The following is a 24,029-nucleotide window of genomic DNA, read 5'->3' as shown; positions in this document are numbered from 1 at the left end:
TGTACATATATGTATAACTGAATCTCTGCTGTACAGCAGAAATTAATATAACATTGTAAATCAACTATACTTCAATAAAATTTAAAAAAAAAGAAGGCAGAAGTCTGATCTGTTTCTTGAAGGTGAATTAATCGCTTCTCATCTTGTAATATTTACAGAATAGGGATGACGAGCTGAGGGGAAGGAGAGAAAACAACCTCTTAAAAAAGAGGAATTTTTAGGCACAGAAAGGAAACTGTATTAATCAAGGTTCTCCAGAGAACGGAACCTATATATATAGATATATATATATCTATCTCCCGTGACACAGCAAAGTTAATACATATAATTAACCATCACGGAAACCATACCTGCTAAGGAAGACAAGATGCTCCTTAAAAAGGAGGAGAGGGCTTCCCTGGTGGTGCAGTCATTGAGAATCCGCCTGCCAAGGCAGGGGACACGGGTTTGAGCCCTGGTCCGGGAAGATCCCACATGCCGCGGAGCAACTAAGCCCGTGTGCCGCAGCTATTGAGCCTGTGCTCTAGAGCCTGCGAGCCATGACTACTGAGCCCATGTGCCACAACTACTGAAGCCCATGAGCCTAGAGCCCGTGCTCCACAAGAGAAGCCACCGCAATGAGAAGCCTGTGCACCGCAATGAAGAGTAGCCCCTGCTCGCCACAACTAGAGAAAGCCCGTGTGCAGCAATGAAGACCCAACGCAGCCAAAAACAAACAGACAAATAAATACATTTAGTAAAAAAGAAAAGGAGCAGACACAGATGATGAGGCTGGGTAGGAGCCTTGAGTGGCTGCATAGGAGGACTTCTGGGTGTGGACCAAGTGGGTCCTTCTAGAACCTTCTAGGAACTGTTCCTCTCAACTTATGGTCTAGCACACCTTAGCATTGGAAAGCACAATTCCTGCTTTGCTGGGATTCCAATAGAATGGGAAAGCAGAAATGGTTGGTTTTCTTTAAGCTGAAATTTAAGATGTTTCCCAGGGTTCATTTACAAAGCATTTCATTTAATAATAATAACTTTTAGCCACCAACGATATTATTGTTTTTCCAAAAAAAAAAAAAAAAAAGAAACGTTTCTAATGGGCTGACCATGAGTTGCCAGCTTTGTGTTGGCTCATGGTGGAATAATCAGGCCAGGCCAAGCTTGGGGGCACCCACATTTTTGGGTCCTTCCTCCCATACAAGGTCCAATGCTGCCTAGACTGACCCCATGGAAGAAACTACTTCTGAGGTCGGGGCAAAGCTCTCTCCCACTTCCCCCTTCCTCCTGTGGTCCCACGTCTCACAGGTGCTACAGCAGCACCTGGCCATCCTCTCTGGGCCTAATGAGCCAAGTGGTGGGCTGCTTTGCAGACAGCACTGGTGTGGGAGAGATGGCCAAGTGTCCACTAAGTCCTGCTCTCCATCTTAGAGTTTAGAGTTGGGCTGGTGCTATGGACTGAATGTCTGTTCCCCCCCAAATCCATATGTTGAACACTAATCCCAAGGTGATGGTATCAGGAGGTAGGGACTTTGGGAGATGATTAGGTCATGAGGGTGGAGCCCTCATGAATGAGATTAGTGCCCTTATAAAAGAGACCCCAGGGAGCTCCCCTGCCCCTTCTGCCACATGAGGATACAGGGGAAAGACGTCATCTGTGAACCAGGAAGTGCGTGCTCACCAGACACAGAATCTGCTGATGCCTTGGTCCTTGACTTCCAGCCTCCAGAACCGTGAGAAATAAATGTCTGTTGTTTACATGCCACCTGGTCTATGGTATTTCTGTTACAGCAGCCTGAACTGACTGAGAGAGGTGGGAAAGGGAGGCCCAGCCTGTCTCTGTTTTCCAGCAGCACCCATCGCTTCTCATATTTTGGTGGGCTCATACATGGCAGGCTGTGTTTTCCCAAAAATGACATTGACACTGTTTCTGGTCTCATCTGTACTTGCTTCTCTCCCCTTGAGAGGTGGACCAGGGGTGGGTCTTTGTGACAGCCTCAACCAATAGAGTAAGCAGATGTGATCTGTGGGACTTCCGAGCCAGGACCCAGAAGGTGATGCAGCTTCCGCCTGGCTCTCTTTTGTGACATGGGTCATTTGGAGCCTGAGCCACTTTGCATGAGTTTGGCTGCCCTGGAGCTGCCATGCTGGAGAGACCACAGGGAGGTAAATGTGCACGAGGCCCCCGGTTGAGTCCTCCCGGTCCCCCTCCCGCCATGTGAGAGACCCTGAGCCAGAGCCACCCAGCTGAGCCCAGACTATTCCACATTTGTGAACCAAAAAATGTTTGGTTATTGTTTCAAGCCACTGTTTCAGTGTGGTTCGTTACACAAAAACAGATCAGTGGAATACCATGTGGCCGTGTTCACCAATAGCATGTGAAGCAAAGTGAAGCGGGTTGTTTCCAGATCAAGGTGGTTATGAAGTAGGGAGATCATATATCCGAGTTTGCCCTTACTGAGTTTATTGTCTTGGTATAATTCTTAATAACACCTCCTTTCACTCTCAAAAGTGTCCTGGTTTGGGAGATATGTTATATAGTCACCCTTTAAGAACCAGATGTGTCGTATAACTCTCTTTCCTTCCCTTGGGTTGGTGCAGACAAGCACAGTAACCTTGGAGGAGCCACAAGATGGAAGGGACCTGGGTCACTGAATCACTGCATAGAGGATGATTCCAGACCCCAATTCAGGACTCTAAGTGAACAAGAAATAAACTCCCAAGGTGCGTGAATTTCTTTGAGCCCTGACGCAGTTTATTTGTTATAGCAGCTAGCATGACCCTTAAATTAGTTATGAGCAACAATTAGAAATCTCCATCCTGGTTTACAAAGCGAGAGTACAAGATGTCAGTGTCAGGAATCTGAGCCCGTTCGTTTCACACCTTCAAACCCCTAAATTGTGTGGATCCATAGCCAAGGTTGTGCAATTTTTGTGCACGAATAAATATATGTATATCTTTTAACCATTCATCACAAGCGTGAACAATGTTTCAGTCAGTTTACGTCCCAGTTTTGTCTTTAACAGATCAGATGTGCTTGTGACTGTGGATTCTTCAGGTTGTAAAGGAAGAAAAAATCATCTGTGTTCAAAATGACTGTGGGCTTTGGGAGTAAGGTGGGCTTCGTGTAAATTAGTGTGAAGATGTTCGCTAGCTGTGCTGCCAGGAAAACATCACTTAAACTGTGTCCCAGGTTCCCTGAAATGACGATAATAATATTGACTTTCCTCTCCTTTTTTTCTCCTCTTTCCCTTCCTCCTTTCTCCCCTTCGTAACATCTTGACAAGTTCATCCATGCACATATATGAAATAAGAGGTCCCAAAGTGCATACGGTGAATGGTACGTCTGCCTGGGTGACTTTCAGTCTTCACCTTGAACTTGGAGTAAAGTGGTGCTACTGAGAGATGATGGGTCAGGACCCTCGTCCTGGTGCAGCAGATGCTCTTGGTGCCTGCCCCACCCCATGTCCCCACGTCCACCTCTGACGTCATCTGCAGCTCAATGGAAAGCTGGTGAGCTCAGGCCATGTGCAGGGGTGGCCCTGCCACCAGCGGGCCCCAGGGACAGCTTTCACCAGTGGGAGCAGGAGCTGGTGCACAGATGCCCCGGTCTGTGGTCTTGGAGGGACGAGTCTGGGTCACAGTCTCCTGGGTGCTCAGGTGTCCTGGGTGGATTGAGAGCCGGTGGCCTTCAGGGGTGACAGCTCAATCACCGCTGATGAGCTTTTCCTTCTTCTCGCCTTATTAGATTCCTAGGGCTGCCACAACAAAGTGCCACAAACTGGGTGGCTTAGAACAGCTGGCGTGTGTTGTGTCACAGTTCTGGGACTAGGACTGCAGAATCGAGGTGTTGGCAGGGTCGTGCTTCCCCTGAAAGCTGTAGGGCGCTCCTCCCTTTGGCGTCCCTGGGCTTGTGGCTGCGTCGCTCCAGGCGCTGCCTTTGTCCTCACGTGCTTTCCCTGTGTCTCTGTCTTCTTGTAAGGACTCCAGTCACCTTGGATTAGCAGTCCACTCTACTCCGGTATCACCTCATCTCAACAAACTGCAACGACCCTACATCCAAATAAGGTTACGAGCTGAGCCTCTGGGGGTCAGGACTTCCCGTCTCTTTTGGAGGGATCTGTTTCATTCTCTTTGCTCCCTCCTTCCTCTTTCCCAGGATCACCTCCGGTACAACTACCTGACCCAGTCCTTGTCACAGGCTCTGCTTTTGGGGGAACCCAAACCCAAATACCTGGGGCCCGTCTCCCAGCTTCACGGTTCCCCAGCTCTGTGTCCTGACTTACTGTGTTGTGAGGTGTGTTAGTCTCTCCGTGCCCTGACACGCTGGAGGATTGTCACTCAGGTCCCCGTGTGCTGCAGACCTGGGGGCTCTGCAGGGCGGCAAGCTGAGCGCTGATTCTGGGACTCCTGCTCCTTCCAATTCTGGATGCTGCCGTCTTGAAACACGGCCTTCACAGCGAATGTCGGAGGGGAAGAGAGAGGGTGGGAGGTTGACAGAGGCTTATATTCGGGTGTGGAAGCAGCATGCATGAGTCCTATGCATATTCTGTGTCCTAGAACCAGTCCACCGGGAAATGTCATCCGTGTGCCCAGGAGGAGAAGGTGGGCTGAGGGAGTATCTGGTCTGCTTTTGCCAAACTCGCCCTCTGAAATTGCAGTTTCCTTGTCTATAAAATGGGATTCACTTTTGCCCTTTATCCTTGATTCTCAGCTCTGATTTAGGAGAGTTGCTCGTGACAGCCTGGCGGCACACAGCAGGGACAGACAAGTGAGACTCTGGTGCTAGTTTGTATTGCGGCCAGGTGGGGCAGCCGTTTGATTGCCACGACATCAGCTGCTCGTCCCTACGGGGCCATCCCTAAGGAAGGATTACAATTCCCAACCCACTGACATCAGGCTTGGCCATGGGATGAGATGTGAGTGGAGCTCCTGGGGGTCAGGAAGGATCTGTTTCATTCTCTTTGCTCCCTCACCCCTCTTTCCCAGGATCCCCTCCCATTTTCTTGTCCTACATTACCCCTTCCCTCTGCTGCAAACCCAGAATGTGCCAGTAGAAGTGGCCCCTTTAGCCTTGGTCCTAGAATAAAGAGGACAGGGAGAAAAACCACAGCTGACCTGCAGCTAACAATGAAGATGATGAGAAACCAGCCTCTCTCCCTGTCTCCCTCACTCTCTCTCTCTTTTTTCTTACTTCCTTCTTCCCTCCCTCCCTTCCTCCTTTTCTCCCTCTCTTTTTCTTTGCCACTGAAATTTTGGGGGCTGTTTGTTACAGCAGCATAACCTAACCTTTCCTGACTGATACATCAGCAACACCCTCATCTGGCCTTGTCAATCTCCTCCTCCCTGACATGGTCCCTGAGTAAGAAAGTGTCTCTTGACTTGGGTCCCAAATCCTGGTGTGGAAACTTTGTGATCCAAGCTGGATCCTACGGAGCCCCCTCTTTCCCAAGGTCCAGGAATTTGGGACAAAAGTCCAATTATTCATATCTGTCAGTCCCAGAAGATGTAATCAGAGAGAAGCAGAGAACAAGACAAACCATATCGGCCCTCAGACCCTAAGAACCAGCTGGTCTGGACTGAGCACCTCACTCCTCATGAGAGAAGAGGGTGGGGGTGGCCGGCCCAGCACTCTGTTACATCCGCATGGGAGGAGGAGGAGGAGGCCAGGGAGGAGGGTTGGCCAGGCCTGAGTCTCATCACTCCCTAGGTTCATCAGGATCACAAGTCAAAGGAGAGAGGTGAGTCCTAGGGACGTGTGAGCCCTTAGATAACAGTGACCTTCCCACTAGCAAATGGGCTCCAAACTGGCCCAGGACTCGGACCCACCCATCGAGGCTACCCCCCCTCCCTCGCTCACAGAGGGGGGCTGGGGTCACGTCAGGAAAGCTTCCTGAGTGAGTTTTCACCCTAGAAGACACGTGAAAGCCAGGTGAAAACATGTTTGCAAAACTGCTTTGTAAATAGTGAAGTGTAACGCATACGACGGATGTAATTTTAAGAGCGGTGGAGGAGAACGCTCATTTTAATCCAGGGAGGTTTCGTGAGTCAGAGCTCCCTTTCCCGGGTCCTGACTGCTTGTGGAGAATGCTGACGAGGAGACGTGGGAAATACTTCTCTCAGTCTAGAACAGGCAGCTGGATATTTTGGTAGCAGGTTTTCCTACGGTCCAGGCGGGTGGAAAACTTCATCTAGAAGTGCCTCCCGTTAGTGTGGAATCAGCGGCATCGGATGCCTCTGGAGACAGAGGCTGCTCGTGGCTGAGAGCTGCTTTCAATTCCACCTCTCAGCCAGCAGGACACAGAAGCTCCGAAGACCGTAAAGGAAACCCAGGGGCAGCCATAAACTCCGTTTACAGCCTTCTAGGGCCCGAGAGAACCGCTGAGGAAAAGGAGTTGCCTAAGGAACCAGATAGTTATTCTATTATTATTATTTTTTACCTGAAAATAAAAACTCACCGTTGATCATGAACCGGGCTAACCACGAGGCCTCCAGCCGGAAGGGTCGCTGAGGCCCTGGAGGTGGCCGGCCGGGCCCTCGGGAGCAGTTTCTTCTCCTCCGGGGCTTGGGGTGAAAGCGTACTTTTTCTTACTCTCCCTCACGTCCAGCCGTGCCCACCTCCAGTTTCTTCCCCGGGCGGCGCTCACATCCTCATTTCCGATGGTGCTTCCCCTCCATCGCTCCCTCTCCTTTTTTTGAAAATTTATTTATTTATTTAATTTATTTATTTTTGGCTGCATTGGTCTTCGTTGCTGTGCACAGGCTTTCTCTAGCTGCGGCGAGCGGGGGCTACTCTTCGTTGCGGTGCGCGGGCTTCTCATTGCGGTGGCTTCTCTTTGTTGTGGAGCACGGGCTCTAGGCACGCGGGCTTCAGTAGTTGTGGCACATGGGCTCAGTAGTTGTGGCTCGCGGGCTCTAGAGCACAGGCTCAGTAGTTGTGGCGCACGGGCTTAGCTGCTCCGTGGCATGTGGGATCTTCCCGGACCAGGGCTCGAACCCGTGTCCCCTGCATTGGCAGGCCACCTTAACCACGGCGCCACCAGGGAAGCCCTCCCTCTCCTTTTTACAAAATGTATTTCTCCATCCACCCACTTCCTTTCTGCTTCCTAGGAGTGATGACCAATGCACCTAAGTGCTAATATCATGTAAAACATGCCAGAAAGTGCCAGAGCACAGAGAAGAAGACACCCGCTTCCCGGGCCTGGCAGCCCCAGGCGCTGTGGCTGGACGAGGGTGGACTACGGCCCGGGGTCCAGGCCCTGGCTGACCCTTGGGGGCCTGGTTGCCGAAGCAGCTCCAGGACGTGGTGGGCTTGATCAGCTGGAGGCAGAGTCACAGAGCAGGGGTCACAGGGCACTGAGGGGCCGGTGCAGGAACTGCTGGTGAACGCTGGACTCCCTCCCACAGGGGCTCAGGGCCCAGGTAGACAGGTAGCTGGGCAGAGGGCACGCTGGGGAGATGTAGGTGAGAGGGGCGTGGGAACAGAGGGGAGCCTGACACCCTGCGAGGCATCCCGTACCCGGGGGGCTAGGAGCTGTTCTAGAACCCTCCACAGTGCTGCTCTTTTCTCCCTCACTCACCCCTGAGCCTTACTGGGAGCAGTGGGTGAGGTGCAGACACAGGTCCCTTTCCCTCCCACCTGGTAGGTTACCGGCGAGGGGCTGGTGCTCACTCTTCAGGGGACATCCACCCATCCGGCAGACACTGACTGACGTCTTCTGTGTCAAGCAGAGGGTTTAAGCTCATCGACTCTGGGCGCCTCCACCACTGACAAGCTGTGTGACCTTCGGCAAGTGACTTAAGCTCTCTGTGCCTCGGTTTCCTCATCTGTAAAATATATTATTCATGAAGGTTAAATGAGGTAACATTTGTAAAGCATTTGGCCGAGTGCCTGGCATACAGTAAACATGATATGTGTGTTTGTTCAATAAAAATAAGCTGGGAGACCAGGGATGTTCTTGACTCCATGCAGCCCTCACATCGGGGGTGGAGACAAACAACAGACATGTGAACCAATAAATGACAGAATTGCAGTGTCAAGAGGAAATTAAATCAGCAACAGGATAGAGGGTAAGTAGCAGGCAGGGGAGTGTTATTTTAACCAAGGACGTTAATGAAGGCCTCCCAGAGGATGTGGTATCTGCATGGAGACCGAAATGATGACCGGGACCAGCTGTGTAAAGATCAGAGGGGTGCAGGGACTCCCCTGGCGGTCCAGTGGCTAAGACTCCGTGCTCCCAATGCAGGGGGCCCGGGTTCAATTTCTGGTCAGAGAACTAGATCCCATGTGCTGCAACTAAGAGCTCGCATGCTGCAACTAAAGATCCTGCACGCAGCAACTAAAGATCCCGCACACCACAACAAAGATCCTGTGGGTCGCAACTAAGACTCGATGCAACCAAATAAATAAATATTAAAAAAAAAAAAAAAGATCAGAGGGGTGGATTCCAGGCAGCGGGCACAGCATGTGCAAAGGGCCAGTGCGATGGAGGAAAAGTTAGGCAGGTGTGGCTGGAGCGTGGGGGCCAATGGGAGAAGTTGTGTGTGAAAGAGTTTGGAGAGAAGAAGGTCCCATGGGGGCTGGCGGTCCGGGGAAGGGATTGAGGTTCTTTTCTAATTGCAATAAGGGACTGTGTTCGTTTTCTAGGGCTGGGGCAACAAAGTACCGCAAACTTGGTGATTTAAGACAGAAATGTATTTTCTCATAGTTCTGGAGGCCGGAAGTCCAAAATCAGGGTATTGGCCATGGTCCCTGCAAAGAATCTGGGTCGGGGGGAGCCTTCCCTGCCTCTCCCAGCTTCTGGTGGGCCCAGGCGTTCCTTGGCTGTTGCTGTATCCCTCCAAAGTCTGTCTCCGTCTACACCTGCTATTCTCTGTGTGTGTGTGCTCTGTGCCCTCTTTTTTTTTTTTTAAAGAAAGAAATAGAAATTTAAAAGATTTTATTGAAGTATAGTTGATTTACAATGTTGTGTTAATTTCTGCTGTACAGCAAAGTGATGCAGTTATACTCTGTACCCTCTTTATATTAGGATACCAGTCATTGGATTTAGAACTTAAATCCAATATGATAGCATCTTGAGATCTTTAACTTAATTACATCTGCAAGGCCCTATTTCCAACTAAGTTAACATTCACAGATACTGGGGGTTAGGACTTGGACAGAGTTCAACTCACACAGAGACCACTGGAAGTTTAAGCAGAGGAGAGCTAGGATCTCACTTATGATTTAACAGGAGCACGCTGGCTGCTGTGTGGAGAAGAGCATGAAGATGGGGAGGCAAGTGCGGGCTCTTGCAGGCAGCTGAGCCAGAGACGACGGGTGAGAAAGAGAAAAAGGCATTTTCCTGTTGGACATAAACAATTTCACGGATCACCAACCTCAGACAAGGCCACTCCGTGACCACGATGGGTTAAGACAGCAACAAGACTCTTCCGAAATCACGTCTGAACACAGACAAAGCATGGACATCATCCAAACCGCAAAATCAACCAAACCTCTCCTATCCTGGCTAACGTGACTCTTCTTTTCTTTTTAAACTTATCACAGTTCTAGCTTCGTCTCATCCTTGTTACCTTCTAGATGGGAATTATTAAGATGCCCAATCATAGCACCACCCCTGATTCCTGATAGCATCTAACCCAGAGTGAAGGCTTGGTTCCCTGAACCCTCCCCCAGATCATATGACAGAAGCCCAGGTCCTGTACCAGGTCCTGACTGAGATGTCCCAGGGCTCCCATGGTGTGTGGTCACTCCTGCTGCATCAAATTAACAAGCCCAACTTTTCGTCGACAGCTGTGCTCCTGGCGGTCTCTGGTTGAGGGGCAGGGGGGGCTTCGTGGGTGTGGGACCAGTGCCCTGAGCTTGGTGTGATGCTGTGCTGCTGCCATATTGAAATTCCTAATAGTTTCTGTTTGTTTTTTTAAAATTAATTAATTTATTTATTTTTGGCTGCTTTGGGTCTTTGTTGTTGCGTGCGGGCTTTCTCTAGTTGCGGCGAGCGGGGGCTACTCTTTGTTGTGGTGCGCAGGCTTCTCATTACAGTGGCTTCTCTTGTTGCGGAGCATGGGCTTTAGGTGCACGGGCTTCAGTAGTTGTGGTGCACGGGCTCAGTAGTTGTGGCTCGTGGGCTCTAGAGCACAGGCTCAGTAGTTGTGGTGCACGGGCTTAGTTGCCCCGTGGCATGTGGGATCTTCCTGGACCAGGGCTTGAGCCCGTGTCCCCTGCATTGGCAGGTGGATTCTTAACCACTGACCTACGAGGGAAGTCCCTCTTAGTTTTTGAACATGGGGCTCTGTACATTCAATTTTCACTGGGCCCTGCAAATTCTTTAGCTGGTTCTGCTGAAGAACGTTGACAGTGGCTAACGCCAGGGTCATTGTGGTCCAGAGAGTGACAAGTGGGTGGATTCAGGACTTTTTTGGCCCCCCCCTCAAAAAAAGTGAGAAAATGCAAGGAAGAGGGAGAGAAATCCTGAATGTGGGGCTGGGTACACTGTGCCCTTTATCAAAGTGGGAAATAATTGGGTGGTGAAGTCAAGCAGGTTTGGGAGTGGGAAAGGGGAGCCAAGAGCCTCCATTGGGTGAAAATATACTTCTTATCACACATTAGGAAATAGGCATGGGATGTGACATTTTAAAAAATTGGTGACTCACTATTGTACTACTATTCTGCAAGATATTACCACAGGGGACAGGGGCAGGGGAGGAAGAATTGAGGAAGAATTGGGACTTGGGGGTCACTCTGTATTATTTCTTAACTGCATGAGAATCTACAACTATTTCAAAATTAAAAGTTTAATTAAAAAAATCGGTGACCCAGAAAATCAGGACGTGAATGGAACGCCAGGCAGCTCCGGGCAGGTGTTGCTCATCTGTATTCATCGGTTCTTGAATCTGCAAGGAGTTGGGGGGCAGCTGACACAGGCGGACTCAGCTCAGTGAAGGGCCGTGGCTGGGGTCTGCAGGGACAGTGGCAGCAGCGGTGGCACCTGAGTGTCCTTCCTGGTGTTCTCGAGTCGGGGCTGATGGGGTGGAGAGCATCTCATCTCTCCGAGGTCCTGCCAAGCACCGGGCATGGACTTGACAGAGGAAAGTTCCTTGAAGTGACTTGGGCACTCAGCTCCTTTAGCCGTTTCAGGTCACTGCAGTAGGGGGGGGGTCAGGCACGGTGAGCTTTGGGCTTGGTCATGGTGATTGGGAGCAGAGGCCAGAATGACTTCCGTTGGTCTCCACTTTCATGCTTCCGTTAGCAAGAACTCGTGCTGCCGGGGGTCAGGGGGGAGCATCTCATCTTGATATTTGCAGATTTATTCGTGGAACTCCCCACACATCTGGATGAGAATATATGACTTACCCCCTGGAGGAAATAGTTAAATGAATCGCTAAAGCACAAAACATTCCTGTAAAATTGCTTCCATATTTTATTAGACGCAGGTGAGCATGAATTATTGTGAAGCCAACAGGAGGGTTTGCAAATTCGGTTCTTGCCTTTCCACAAACAACTCTTCTATGTCTAGATTGCTATGGAAAGGCTTTAATGAATGTTGGCTTGTGATGGGACTGTTGAATAACTCACTCACTTATCCATCCATCCATCCAGCATTTATTGGGCACTCACTGTATGCCAGGTAATGCCAGCTAAATTGCAGCTCAGGTATCATTCTCACTGACCTGCCTTCAAAAGACACCATCAGATGTACAAGGTCCTTGTGAGATGAGCCAATTTGGGGCTTTACTGTAGTGGGAGGGACACCATGTTGGGGGAGCGGGCTTCCTTTCATGTATCTCAGGAGGCCACTGGTCACAGAGAAAAAGGCCCATTTCCATATACCCCTCCACGGTTGGAAATGCTACTTACATTAAATTTCTCTTTCTTAGAATCTCATTTGTGTCAAGGTGTGAAATTTCTTGGGGGAAAAATGGACACAGTCACATAAAATTAGCTTTCAAGTTGAATGGATCTTATTAGTTTCTCACCCTCCATGTACTTCTGCCAAACTGATCCTGGCTGGGCACCCACGGGGTTTGGTTTCCACTCAGAATGCTCAGGACGGGGGTCGGGGGAGCTGGGGAGAGGAGAATAAACGTCATTTGTTTCTCCTCTCCTATTTGGCAGTTAAGCATCACAGCATGGCTTGTAGGATCCCTGGAAACCCGAGGGATTGGGGACCCTTTCACCATGCTCCTTCTGCCTCCACAGAGAGGAGGTGGGGGACAGGAGTAGAGTTTACCTCTCTGAGGTGGGGATGGGAGCACGGCCACCAGTGACAGGGCCGGGCTCAGCAGAGGGTGGGGCTCACCCCACTGGGACCCCGGGCTTGGAGGGCTGTCAGTGGCACTGCAAGCTGACATTCTGGGGGCGGGGCGTGGAATCCGCCCCGAGGAGGGAGACTTCTTGAAGAAGAGCAAGAGGTGGGAAGGGCGCCCAGAGGCGTGGCCTCTGCTGCACGGTTGAAGTCTGGGGTTCTCATGGCAGCCTGTGGGACGCCTGAGCAAGGGAGTCCCTCCTGCCCCCAACTTGTGGGCAGAGAAATAGCTCAGCAAGTCCAATAACATGTCCAAGATTACCCAGTGAGTTCTGGAGGCTGGATTGGAACTTACCATCCTTTCTCTACACCACGGCTTCCCGGCCAGGAGCTCTGTGTTGACCCCGCCCCAAGGAAAACAGTGCTGTAGAAAAACAATTGAGGGTGTCTGTGAGGAGGCCCCTGGGCAGGGAAGGGTGCCCTTCACTGCATCTGTCCTCAGGTGAGGTCAGTTGAGAATGACCCGGCAACGTCTAGAAGCATCACCTCCCCTCTGAAGACTACAGTTCATGATCAGGCCAGGCAGACACACGTGCTCTCCTTTTCATTCCAAGTAGTGGGCACCTGGATTGCTTAGAAGTTCAGGAAACAGAGTTGGTTAGAAACAGGAATTCAAATGAGTTGCTCCTGAAATGCAAAGGGCCCAGGGAACCAGAGGGGGAGGAGGGGCATCTGCTTCTTAGGAATCAAGTGCTCATCAGCAGCCCTTCTGGTTCAAACTTTGAAATTCATACTGAAAAGGGGTGGATCCCTCCTTCCTCGGTCTTTTGTTCTATTCAGGCTTCAGTGGATTGGATGAGGCCCACCCACATTGGGGAGGACCATCTGCTTGACTGAGGCCACTGATTCAAGTGCTAATCTCATCCAGAAACACCCAGAAAGAATGTTTAATCTGGGCATCCCATAGCCAGTCAAGTTGACACATTAAATTAACCATCACAGCTTGGAAAGTTTTTTCCTTTCATTCATGAAATTGGAGGCATGGTCTTTGTAGCTCAGCTTATTTCCTGGGGGAGGAGAGGAAACATTGAGAGCTACTGGGGCCCAGGTCAGGGCTGAATTCTTTTTTTTTTTTAATTTAAATATTTATTTATTTATTTGGCTGTGCCGGGTCTTAGTTGCAGCACACAGGATCTTGGTTACGGGATCTAGTTCCCTGACCAGGGATCGAACCCAGGCCCCCTGCATTGGGAGCGTGGAGTCTTAACCACTGGACCACCAGGGAAGTCCCAGGGCTGAATTCTTGGAGTCAACAGTAAGGAGTGGAGAGAGGAGCCTGGGCAGCTTTGGTGAGGAGAGTTTAAATGCCAAAAGACAGGAAAACGTATATGAAGAAGCATCCATGTGTGATATTCTTCGAGAGTCATAGATAGGATACAGATCAGAATATCTTTTGATAGTTTTTATCTAATGGCATTTCGTGGAAGGTGCTGCCACACGGGGCTGTGGGATTAACTCAGATACATTTAGAGAGTGGCCATCAGAATCTGAGAACTCAGGTGTTGTGTTCAGTTGCACCTCCTATTAAAATAATCACTCAAGGTCTGAGCTCTTGTGTAATAAAGAATGTGACTGGTTCTTGGGAGGGAGCTTCTAAATCTTTGGAATTCCCTGAGTGATAGGAGTGCCTGTTATACAGGGTGGACGCCTAGGTCCACAGCTAAGTTTAGGTTATTGAGACGACTCAGGATGGGGGTGGCCAAGCCATAGAGACCAACCACGTGACTAGCAGGCTGGGTCCTTGAGCCAGGTGATGTCAGCCTGCTACGATCTGAATGTTTTTGTCTCCCCCAAATTCACGTGCTGAAATTCTAACCCCCAATCTGATGGTATTTGGAGGTGGGCCCTTTGGGAGGTGATTAGGTCATGAGGGTGGAGCCCTCATGAATGGGACTGTGCCCTTATAAAAGAGACCCCAGGGAGCTTCGTAGCCCCTTTGGCTATATGAGGACACAGTGAAAAGATGGCCATCTGTGAACCAGGAAGCAGGCTCTCACCAGACACTGAATCTGCTGGTGACATGATCCCACACTTCCCAGCCTCCAGAAGTGTGAGAAATAAATGTTTGTTGTTTATAAGCCACTCAGTCTATGGTGTTATAGACTGCTGTTTATAGCCACCCGGTCTGTAACAAAATATAGACTATACAGGTTATATAGAGAGTCTATATTTTGTTATAGTAGCGTGAATGGACTAAGACACAACCCAAACTTTGGGGGCGGGATGGGGTAGGAGGGTTGGAGATTGAGTTCAATCACCTGGTCAGTGATTCAACTAGTCCTACCTACAGTGAAACCCCAATAAAAGCTCTGGGCCCTGACACCTGGTGGAGCTTCCCGACTGTTGAACACATGGGTGTGCTGGAGGGTGACACACCCAGACTTCACGGGGAGAGGGAACAGAAGATCCTTCCAGACCTCGCCATGGGGCCTCTTCATTTGGCTGGGCCTGATCTGTATCCCTTATAATAAAACTGTGACCAGAAGGGCAGTGCTCACCTGAGCCCTGTGAGTCATTCTAGCAAACAGTTCAACCTGATGGGGGTTGTGAAAACCTTCCAGATTTGTGGCCACTTGGTCAGAATTGTGGGTGGCCTGGGGGCCTCCGAAGTGTGGCTGGTGTCTGCAGTGGGTGCAGTCTTGCTGGGGACTGGCCCCTTGAACCCGTGAAGCTTGTGCTGACTCCACAGGGTTAGTCAGAATTGCACTGCGGTAACTGCAGAGACAAGAGAACACCATGCCTTACTGCATTTCTTTCAAGCAAGAAATATCTTTTGTGAGCTTATTTTGCGTCAGGCACGGCAGTGGGTGCCACACATCCCACCTAACTGTTGAATGTCATGTTACTAAAGGAATTCATGAAGCTTAGAATATCGCTAGTGTCAAAGGGGCGACACTGTGAAAAACACACTGAGATCGGAATTACTATTTTTAGGAGGATGCACAGATTTGGAGAACCAGATTTTCACATAAATTCATTAAACCAAGGAAGTCTAAACGCTTCATGAAGTTAAGGGCTGCAAAGTAATCTTCAGGCTTGCTTTAAGAGGTATTCTGTTTGTGAATAACTTGGAGTCGTTTCTGGCTACAGAAAGGATGCTGGCGGCAGACATCCTTGCTCTGTCCTTAGGTCTCCTGGGATGTGCCAGCTGCACTGAGTTTGCTGACTACTAGGTTGGGGTAAACTGTTGGCAGGAACTTGGGGTGTGCCCAGGGCATAGTCTACTAAGAGCAGGAGGAAGGGCTCGGGGATATCCTGATCCTCATGGGGACGGGTGGGCACGGGCAGAGAAGAACTGGTGGATGAGGGTCTGCAAGTTCCTACACTGAGGTGTTCCTGGCCTGGAAGCCAGGCCCCCTGTTTCTAAGGTGGTCAGTCTCTCTTGTAGGGACACTCTCACTGGATTAGGGCACCTCGTGATTCAGTATGATCTCAACTCTAACCTTAATAATTCCATCTGCAAAGACCCTGTTTCCAAATAAGGTCACCTTCTGAGGGTCTGGGTGGACATGAATTTTGGGGGGACACCATCCAACCCATTACACCCTCTAAGTGTCAATCAATTGGCAGACAGACCAAGGGGACCAGAAGAGGCCCATTGTCAGCATTATCACAGTACAGCTGAGCTGGGAGCTTATCTCAATGGGAAGAGAGAATATTTATAAACTCCTGACACTGTCCCCAAACACAGGAGGCCCAAGGTCACTTCCTTCTTTACTGTGAAGAATCTCCTGAACATCCTCTGCCTTTCCTGCTGTCCTCAGCTCTGTGGGAAGAAGCTGAATCCCTTAGTTAAGGTCTAAAGAGATCGTCTGAACAAAGACTAATGGGTTCAGCCCAGGGACAAGATGACAGATTGTTCTCTTCCGCTGTCTCAGCCCCAAGGAAGGCTCTAAAAAGAGACGAGTATGCTCTGGGCTGGAGCAGAGGGCTGGAGGTGGCCCGCCGTGGGCTCGCCCCTCTGTCCGTCCGTCCCACCCCGACCCCAGCTAGACCCCCAAGCAGAGGACGCTGCTGCAGCCGAAGAGCAAATGGTTTCTGACTCGAGGAAACTTGTTATTCTTTTGTTCAAAGAATAAAAGCACAGCTTGAGACCAGAGAGGGGAATTAGGCCCCTAAGAGTTCTGAAACCGGAAGGGGGTTCCCTGCTCTTTGCCTGACTTCCTCCACCTACCCCTGCCACCTAGACTCCAGCTGGGCCTGTGAGGGGAGTCTGGTCTGCACCACTACACTGGGGGGCCAGAGCGGAAGGCCAGGTCCTGCTGCCCAGGTCTGTGGGCTGGCAGAGGAGGGGGCTGCCACCCCACGTGAGAGGCAGGAAGGACTGTCCCTGCTTCCCCATCCGCCAGGCCCTTGCCCAGGGTGAGCGGGCAGAGGGTGGTCTTTGATTCATGGTAGCACCAGCCCCGCCCTTGACAATCGATCACAGCGGTCACTTGTCCACCACGACAGGGATGGAGATGGGAGAGCCGGGTGGGGGCTTTGCCCACAGTGTCTTTCTGGGAGGTGGAAGTGAAAGCAGTTTCTATTTTATGGGCCAAGGTGGGAGCAGAGGAGGGGAGCTCAGCCTCCTCCTCAGGGGGTGGCCAGGGGTGGGCTTCCCTTGGGGCCCGACAAGGTTCGGGCACCTGCTGAGTTTGGATCCGTGAATACCGGGCAAGGCCTGTGGTCTCCGGCACCCAGCGGACTCAGCCCCAAGAGGAGGTGGTGCCCAGGATGGCTGGTCCCTGGCTCTGCCCCCACTGAACACTGCAGGGGCCTCCTGGGGGGGCCGGAGCCTGCCCAGTGCAGAGCTGAGGGTTGGCTGAGGGCCAGGGCGGTGCTGTGGTGCTGGGGCCACGGGTGCTGGGCTCGGGGCTGGAGGAGGACATCGGCGATGCTCAGCTTCTTCCCGAGAAGGCCCTGTTGCAGAGCGCCCACGGCGATCCTCCCAGATCTCTGAGCCGCTGGTGGCGTGGGGGGCTGGGCGGCGCTGCAGAACGAATGGGGAGCGGAAGTGGGTGTGGCGAGGGCGGCAGGCAGCCTGGCAGGGTCTTACCTTTGCTGTCTGCCTCTCTGACCGGTCCGGAGTGAGGTGGCCTCTCCATGCTGTGTGCCCGTGCCCGGGAGGCAGGCTGGCGGCTCTCAACGAGAAGCACCAGATTCGGCCGGGCCGTGGCCCACCTGAGTGGGGCAGGTTTTCCTCTCTCTCCTGGCTTGGCAGAAGGGCTGCCCTGGGGGACAGTGTGGGTGGCCCTGGGGACCAGAGGGAGATGAGCTCAGGATCGCAAATCTTGAACCAGGGGCCAATCTGAGGAGAAGTAGGAGGATTTGAGGGGTCATGGACCAACCTCCCAGGGAGTCCCCACGGCCAGCGCAGGGCACAAGGCGGCCCGGGGCGGGGGGTTGGGTTGGAGGAGGGCCCAGCGTAGGCTTGAGGCGCATCCACTGCAAGCAGGAGTAAATAATGAAACACTGCAGCTACTTACAGAACCACCATCTGAAGGGTGCTTGTGGATTTCTTTTTTTTTTTTTTTTTAATTTATGTTTGGCTGCGTTGGGTCTTTCTTGCTGCGCGCAGGCTGTCTCTAGTTGCGGCGAGCAGGGGCTACTCTTCGTTGCAGTGCGCAGGCTTCTCATTGCGGTGGCTTCTCTTGTTGCGGAGCACGGGCTCTAGGTGCGCGGGCTTCAGTAGCTGTGGCTCTCGGGCTCAGTAGTTGTGGCTTGCGGGCTCAGGCTCAGTAGTTGTGGTGCAGGGGCTTAGTTGCTCTGTGGCCTGTGGGATCTTCCCAGACCAGGGCTCGAACCCGCGTCCCCTGCACTGGCAGGTGGATTCTTAACCGCTGCGCCACCTGGGAAGTCCCGTGGATTTCTTTTGACTTCTCCTTTGCACCCGTGGAATGTCTGCCTCATGTGTTCCCACCTGCTGGAGAAGCTGAGACTCCAGCCTGGCTGTTTTAGGTTTGGTTCCTGGTTGAGCAGATTGCCCCAGAGGCACCAAACATCTGGACTTCTTCGGCCCCCAGTGTACCCCAGCCAGTGGGGATTGCCGGAGTTGCTGCCGGGGAGCCCTGTGCCCACGCCTGCCACACGAGCCATTCATTAGGTTGTATAACAGACAATCCCAGTTAGGAAAAGAGAAACCACCTGGGTATTTTTAAAAAGAGCGAATTTGTTGGTTACTCTAGTGATTAGAGAGTGGAGAAGCCAAAGGGTAAAGTGAGGCAACTCAGGGATTAGCAACGCAGGAGGCCGCAACCATCGCTGGGACTGGAGAGGCCAAGGGAGGAAGTGGTTTTGCTGGACCCCGGGATCTGGAGCCATTTGGTGGAAGGGGGAGTCATGGCAAGGGCCACGGACCCTCGGGAGCTGGGGCCGCAGAGGGAGGGACTGTGCAGCCGGTGCCAGAGACGTGCAGGAAAAGGAGCCGTGCGGAGAAGTGGGGGGACAGACCCTGGCTCCTTTCATCCTGCTTTCCAATTTTTAAATATTTGGATAAAATACACATAACATAAAATTTATCACCTTAACCGTTTTTAAGGGTACAGTTCAGTGGCATTAAGCACATTCACATTGTTGTGCAACCGTCACCACCATCCGTCTCCTGACCATTTTCATCTTGCACAACTGAAACTACCCTCATTAAACAGCAACTCCTAGTCGGCTTCTCCCCCGCTCTCCCCAACCACCTTTACTTTAGCTGCCGCATGTAAGTGTGATCTTTCAGTGTTTGTCTTTTTGTGACTGGCTTATTTCACTTTGCATGGTGTCCTTAAGTTTCATCCATGTTGTAGCATGTGTCAGAATTTCCTTCCTTTTTAAGGCTGAATAATATTCCATTGTATGGATGGACATTTTGTTTATCCATTCATCTGTTGATGGACACTTGAGTTGCTTCGAAACCTTTTGGCTCTTGTGAATAATGCTACTATGAACAGAGGTGTACAAATTTCTCTTTGAGATCCTGCTGTCAGTTCTTTTTTGTATAAACCCAGAGGTGGAATTGCTGGATCCTATTGTAATTCTAGGTTTGATTTTTCTGAGGAAGCACCATACTGTTTTCCACGGCAGCTGCACCATTTTACATCCCCACCAACAGCACACAAGGGTTCCAGTTTCTCCACGTCTTTGCCAACAACTTGTTATTTTCTGTTTGTTTTTTGTTTTTGTTTGTTTTTTAAATAGCAGCCATCCTCATGGGTGTGAGGTGATATCTCATTGTTGTTGATTTGTACTTTTCTAATGATTAGTGACTTTGAGCATCTTTTCATGCACTAGTGCCTCCTATTAACCAAACTTACCCAGAAGCCAGAGGGCAAGTGAGCTTGGGAAGTGTAGTTTTTTGCATTACAGAGTAGAGCAGGGAAGGCAAGGCCCAGGTGACAGCTGTGGGTGTGTGTGAGGTGGGTGGGTAGAGCAGGCGGCACTGTAAAGCCAGCAAATATCCCAGGTAGTGGAAGCTCACAGAGGACATTAGTGACATAAGGGACTCAATCTCCAGTGCACCTCAGTGTCCTGAGGAGGAAACCAGAACCCAGGGAGGGGTAGGGACCTGCTGAGATCTCACAGAGAGCAGGTGGCAGAGCTGGGGCTTGAACCTGAGTCTGCCTGACTTCCAGATGAAAGCTCTTCCCACTCTGTGATCCCTGCCACCCGCATGATGTCTGCAAGGATGAGGTTCACTGGTTATGAATGTGCCTTGCATTTTCACACCTCATGGCTTTGCTTGTGCTGTTCCCCCCGCTTGGAATGCTTTTCCCTCCTTGCCCACCTGGCAAACTTGGACTCTCAGCAGCTCAGCTCAAACGCCCACTCCTCTAACCTGACCACCAGGGAGAACAAACCCCAAACCACGAACTATTGGCTCAATCTGTCTAAACGGCACAGAACAGTGACGGGGTCCCTGTCTTCACTCCATGTTGGATGCCTAATGTTTTCCTTTTCCCAGCATGCTGTCCATAGACGTCTGATGACCCCGAGTTTCCTCTAGGGGTCTCCCCCCACCGTTTCTTGTGGACTGGGTAGTGATGACACCCCTCATCCCCAAGTGTATTATGCAATCCATCTTCCTGGTCACGGTGACTGGCCCTGAGGCTTTAGCTGAGCCCTTGGACAAGAGAGACCATCTTCCACAGGGCCGGCAAGGCCATGAAGACACCACGGGGACCAGGCCTGCCTGAGAGTGAAGCCAACAGAGGGGAAAGCACAGTCCTGGGCTGCAACAGCAGTGAGTCTTGACAACATTGTTTCTGTGCCTGGATACAGCTATGCCTGAAGCCACCTTTCACCTGTAGACGCTAATAAGTTCCCTCTTTTTGCAAGACCAAGTTGTGTTGGGATTTCAGTCACTTACCTCTGGAAGCCACGATTAATGCATGTGCCTTGCGCCCAAGTCCTGGCCTTACATGCCTTGTTGATTCAGAATTCCTTGGCTCGCAGCTCTGTAGGTCTGGTCCCCAGGACAAATGGTCCTTCTGAATATCCTGTAGTATGTGGTTTGCACAGAGAAAAGCAGATCAGAAATCGGTGGGATACCACCTGTGGGGTTTCAAGTCAGGAGGGCACACTTTTCCTGATTCCAGGCTCGGTGTCTTGCCCAAGGCCCCCAGGTGGTGGGTGGTGGAGCTGGGACCAGCCAGGTGGTCGGGCCTCTTGGCTGCTTTGCTCGAATCTGGGTCTCTGGCGAAGGCTCTAGGGGGGTCTCCTTGTTAGGCCAGGATAAGAGACCCGTTCCTCTTCCTGAAACAGCCACAGAGCCGAAAGAGCATTGTTTGGTGAGAGAGCAGAGTGCTGAGGCTTGGAGGCCTCGGGGGCCCTGCCCTTGCTGAGACGGGCCTGTCCCCTTCCCAGTTGCCCAGGAGGCCCACTGCAGGGCACACGGTGCCCTGTGCTTCAGGGACAAAGCCGGAAAGACGCCCCGGCGCCTCGTCAGCTCGGCACCAGCCCCCGCCCTCCCCGGGCGCTTTACACATTCAAAACCTATTTTACAAGTAGCAGCTCATCTGATTCTTTTTAATGCACTTCCAGGCAGCACAGATGTGCATCAGGGAAAGAATGTTCCTTGAACCAAAGTGCTTCTGTGGGCCTCACGATCCTCTCCCTTGGCGCCCACTGCCAGGCCAAGAGCCTCCTATGAATCATGCATTAGTTCAGCTGATGGCTGCGCAGAGGGGGCAGCTCCTGAAAAGGGAGGGGTGTGCATTGTGCACTCGGGAGGCAAGGGTCAGGGACTCCAGCTGCGGGGAGGGGAAGACTCTGAAAGGGGGGACGGATGGGGGACGGATGGAGGCTGGAGGAGGTGAAGCTGGCAGCGTCCACAGCCCTGCCGCCAGCTCACGTGGGGACGGGGCCCTGGCCACTGCCCCTCCCGCGCTGTCATCCATATGTGACAGACTTTATCCTGAAAGGAGGATCTGGCACCTGAACGGTCCCAGATGGACTGGCTTGCAGGGAGGTGGGGTGGGGAGGGGACTGACAGATACAAAACAAAGCGCAGGGCGGGGGCGGACTCTCCACAGGTGAGGAAAGGACGAACGACCAGATTAACGAGAGATGCAGAGCCACACGGCAACTCCCACATCAGAATGATCGCACGGAGCTCCTGAAAACACACAAAGACATAAATGAAGCCTTGCAAGCGCCTGTCCCAAAAAACGTGTCAGCCAGACAGATGACAGAGGGAAGACGTCTGATGTTTCTGTCGTTTGCAAAAATACATGTTTTTGATTTGGAGGGGGAGGCACCAAAAGCCATGATTTAACTTTTAAGGGAATTTTCAAAGGTTGTTTTTTTTTTTCCCAAAGCTGACAAATGTCCCTGGAAGGGAACAGGAGCCACGTGTTATTGAGCGATGTCCGCCTCTCCCTCCAGCGATGGGAAGGAAGCACAGGGCTACACCAGCCAAGCGGGTATTCCCAACCACGGTGGTCTCCCGGGGGAGGGCCCGGTGTGTGTGGGGGGGGCAGAGCTCAGCTCCAACGTCCATTACACACTGAAGGCTCACATGCTGAAACACTCAGGATCTTTCTCTGACTCATGATGTCAACCCACTTCCTGGGCAGTGTCCCTGTGAGTCTGGAAGGCATGGAGCTGCCTGTCTCAGGGGGCGGCCCCTCATCCCCAGCACCCTACGGATGAGGACTCAGGGGAAACCAGCAGGAGTGGATCCAAGGTTTGTGAGGCCTGAAGCTCAGCCCATTTGAGGGATTCTCTTTGAGAGAAAGGACACATAAATACAATATGGATTTAGGTATGAAAGCAAATGTTGATTTACAGTGAAAAAGGAAATCACCACCAAGTACCGGAGCCCTGGGAATCTAGGTCTTTTTCTTCTGCAATGTCTTTAGGCAATTTACGAGACATGTTTGCTGAATCCAAGCTGACTTCTCTCCCCACCTAGAACACTCTATGACTGCCAGCATCTTCCAGCTCTTCCAGGGGCCCAAGCAAAGGAGGGGTCCTGACACTGGGGCTTTGTTAGCTTTACCGAAAATCTGCCCCTGGAAAACAAGGCTGCCTAGAAAAGTCATATCTCTGCCTTGGCTGAGTCTGCCTGCGATGGGACCCAAGATCTGTGAGTAAATGAGAGGCAGGAGGATTTGGAAAGACCCAGGACTCCTGTGCTCTGGGATTTGGGGGCAGTTGCCCAGAGGCAGCCAGGCGTGGGTTTGCAATTTCAGTTGATGGAAATCTGGCCAATTGAATCATACCCTGTTGGGAGAAAGATCACACAGCGAGAAGGAGCTGGTAAGCCGGAGCCTGGAGACAGCTGTGGGCAGAGCCGTCCAGCTGGGGCCAGGCAGGAGGCATCTTGGCTCTGGCATCCAGGTTGTCTGCCAAGGCTGATCCGTGGCGTGGGAGAGGGAGCCTCCGGCTGCCTAGACCCAGAGCCCCCGCCCGAGTTTACCTCACTCTCCTCGTTCTGGTTCCGGGCTAATCAGGTGAATTTGTGGGCACCACAGTCATTCTCCTGGAGGCCTGCCTGCCGGACAGGAGAGTGCAGGTAGTGTGGAAGGAGGTCTGTCCACCAAAGTGGCCAGCCGATGGTTGTCTGGCTCTCCTTAGAGCCTGCCAGAGGGAGAGAGGGTGCTGGCCTGTCAACCTGCACATCTGATAGCTGTATTTCTCAGGGCAAATCATTAAATTGACCTCGTGGTTTTTATTTATCACTTTCTTTGAACTTGGTTCATGCCCGCTCACCCCCAAGAGAGATGGAACCATTTCACTGTGTCCACAAAATCACATCTGGTGCAGAGTCAGCGCCATAAATATCACTCGAAGGAATGGAAATTAGACTTTGAGCCTGCAGGAGAAGGCCAAGCCCAGACAGTAATGCATTCCCAAGGAAAATGGTCACCTTGTGAGGGCCAGGCTAGGGGAGCAGCTGTCCTGTCCTGGGTTCTCTCTGATGTCTCACAGTGAGCCGTGGGTTTTGTTTTTTTTTAAATTTTTATTGGAGTATAGTTGATTTACAAGGTTGTGTTACTTTCTGCTGTAGAGCAAAGTGAATCAGTTATACATATACATATATCCACTCTTTTTTAGATTCTTTTCCCGTATAGGTAATTACAGAGTATTGAGTAGAGCTCCCTGTGCTATACAGTAGGTCCTTATTAGTTATGTATTTTATATATAGCAGTGTGTATGAGCCATGGGTTTGAAGTGAAAACTGCCACAGAAACATGGTTGTCCCTTTGTTATGGGCTGAATTGTACACCGCATCCCCCCCATTCATATGTTGAAGTCCTAGCCTCCAGCAACTCA

General features: G+C 51.4%; 1 long non-coding RNA gene across 1 annotated transcript; it reads right to left on the bottom strand.

Annotated features, from left to right (window-relative positions):
- Positions 1–6,692: 6,692 nt before the first annotated feature.
- LOC309644827 lies at positions 6,693–16,538 on the bottom strand. Its single transcript, XR_014254619.1, has 2 exons — positions 12,583–16,538; positions 6,693–12,047 (listed from the first exon to the last, which is right to left on the bottom strand). It is a non-coding gene; the product is annotated as an uncharacterized lncRNA (long non-coding RNA).
- Between the last annotated feature and the right edge of the window lie 7,491 nt (positions 16,539–24,029).

Source organism: Balaenoptera physalus (assembly GCF_965194825.1).
Source record: "Balaenoptera physalus genome assembly, chromosome: 16".
NCBI classification, from domain to species: Eukaryota; Metazoa; Chordata; class Mammalia; order Artiodactyla; family Balaenopteridae; genus Balaenoptera; species Balaenoptera physalus.
This window is presented reverse-complemented; position numbering and strand designations above follow the sequence as displayed.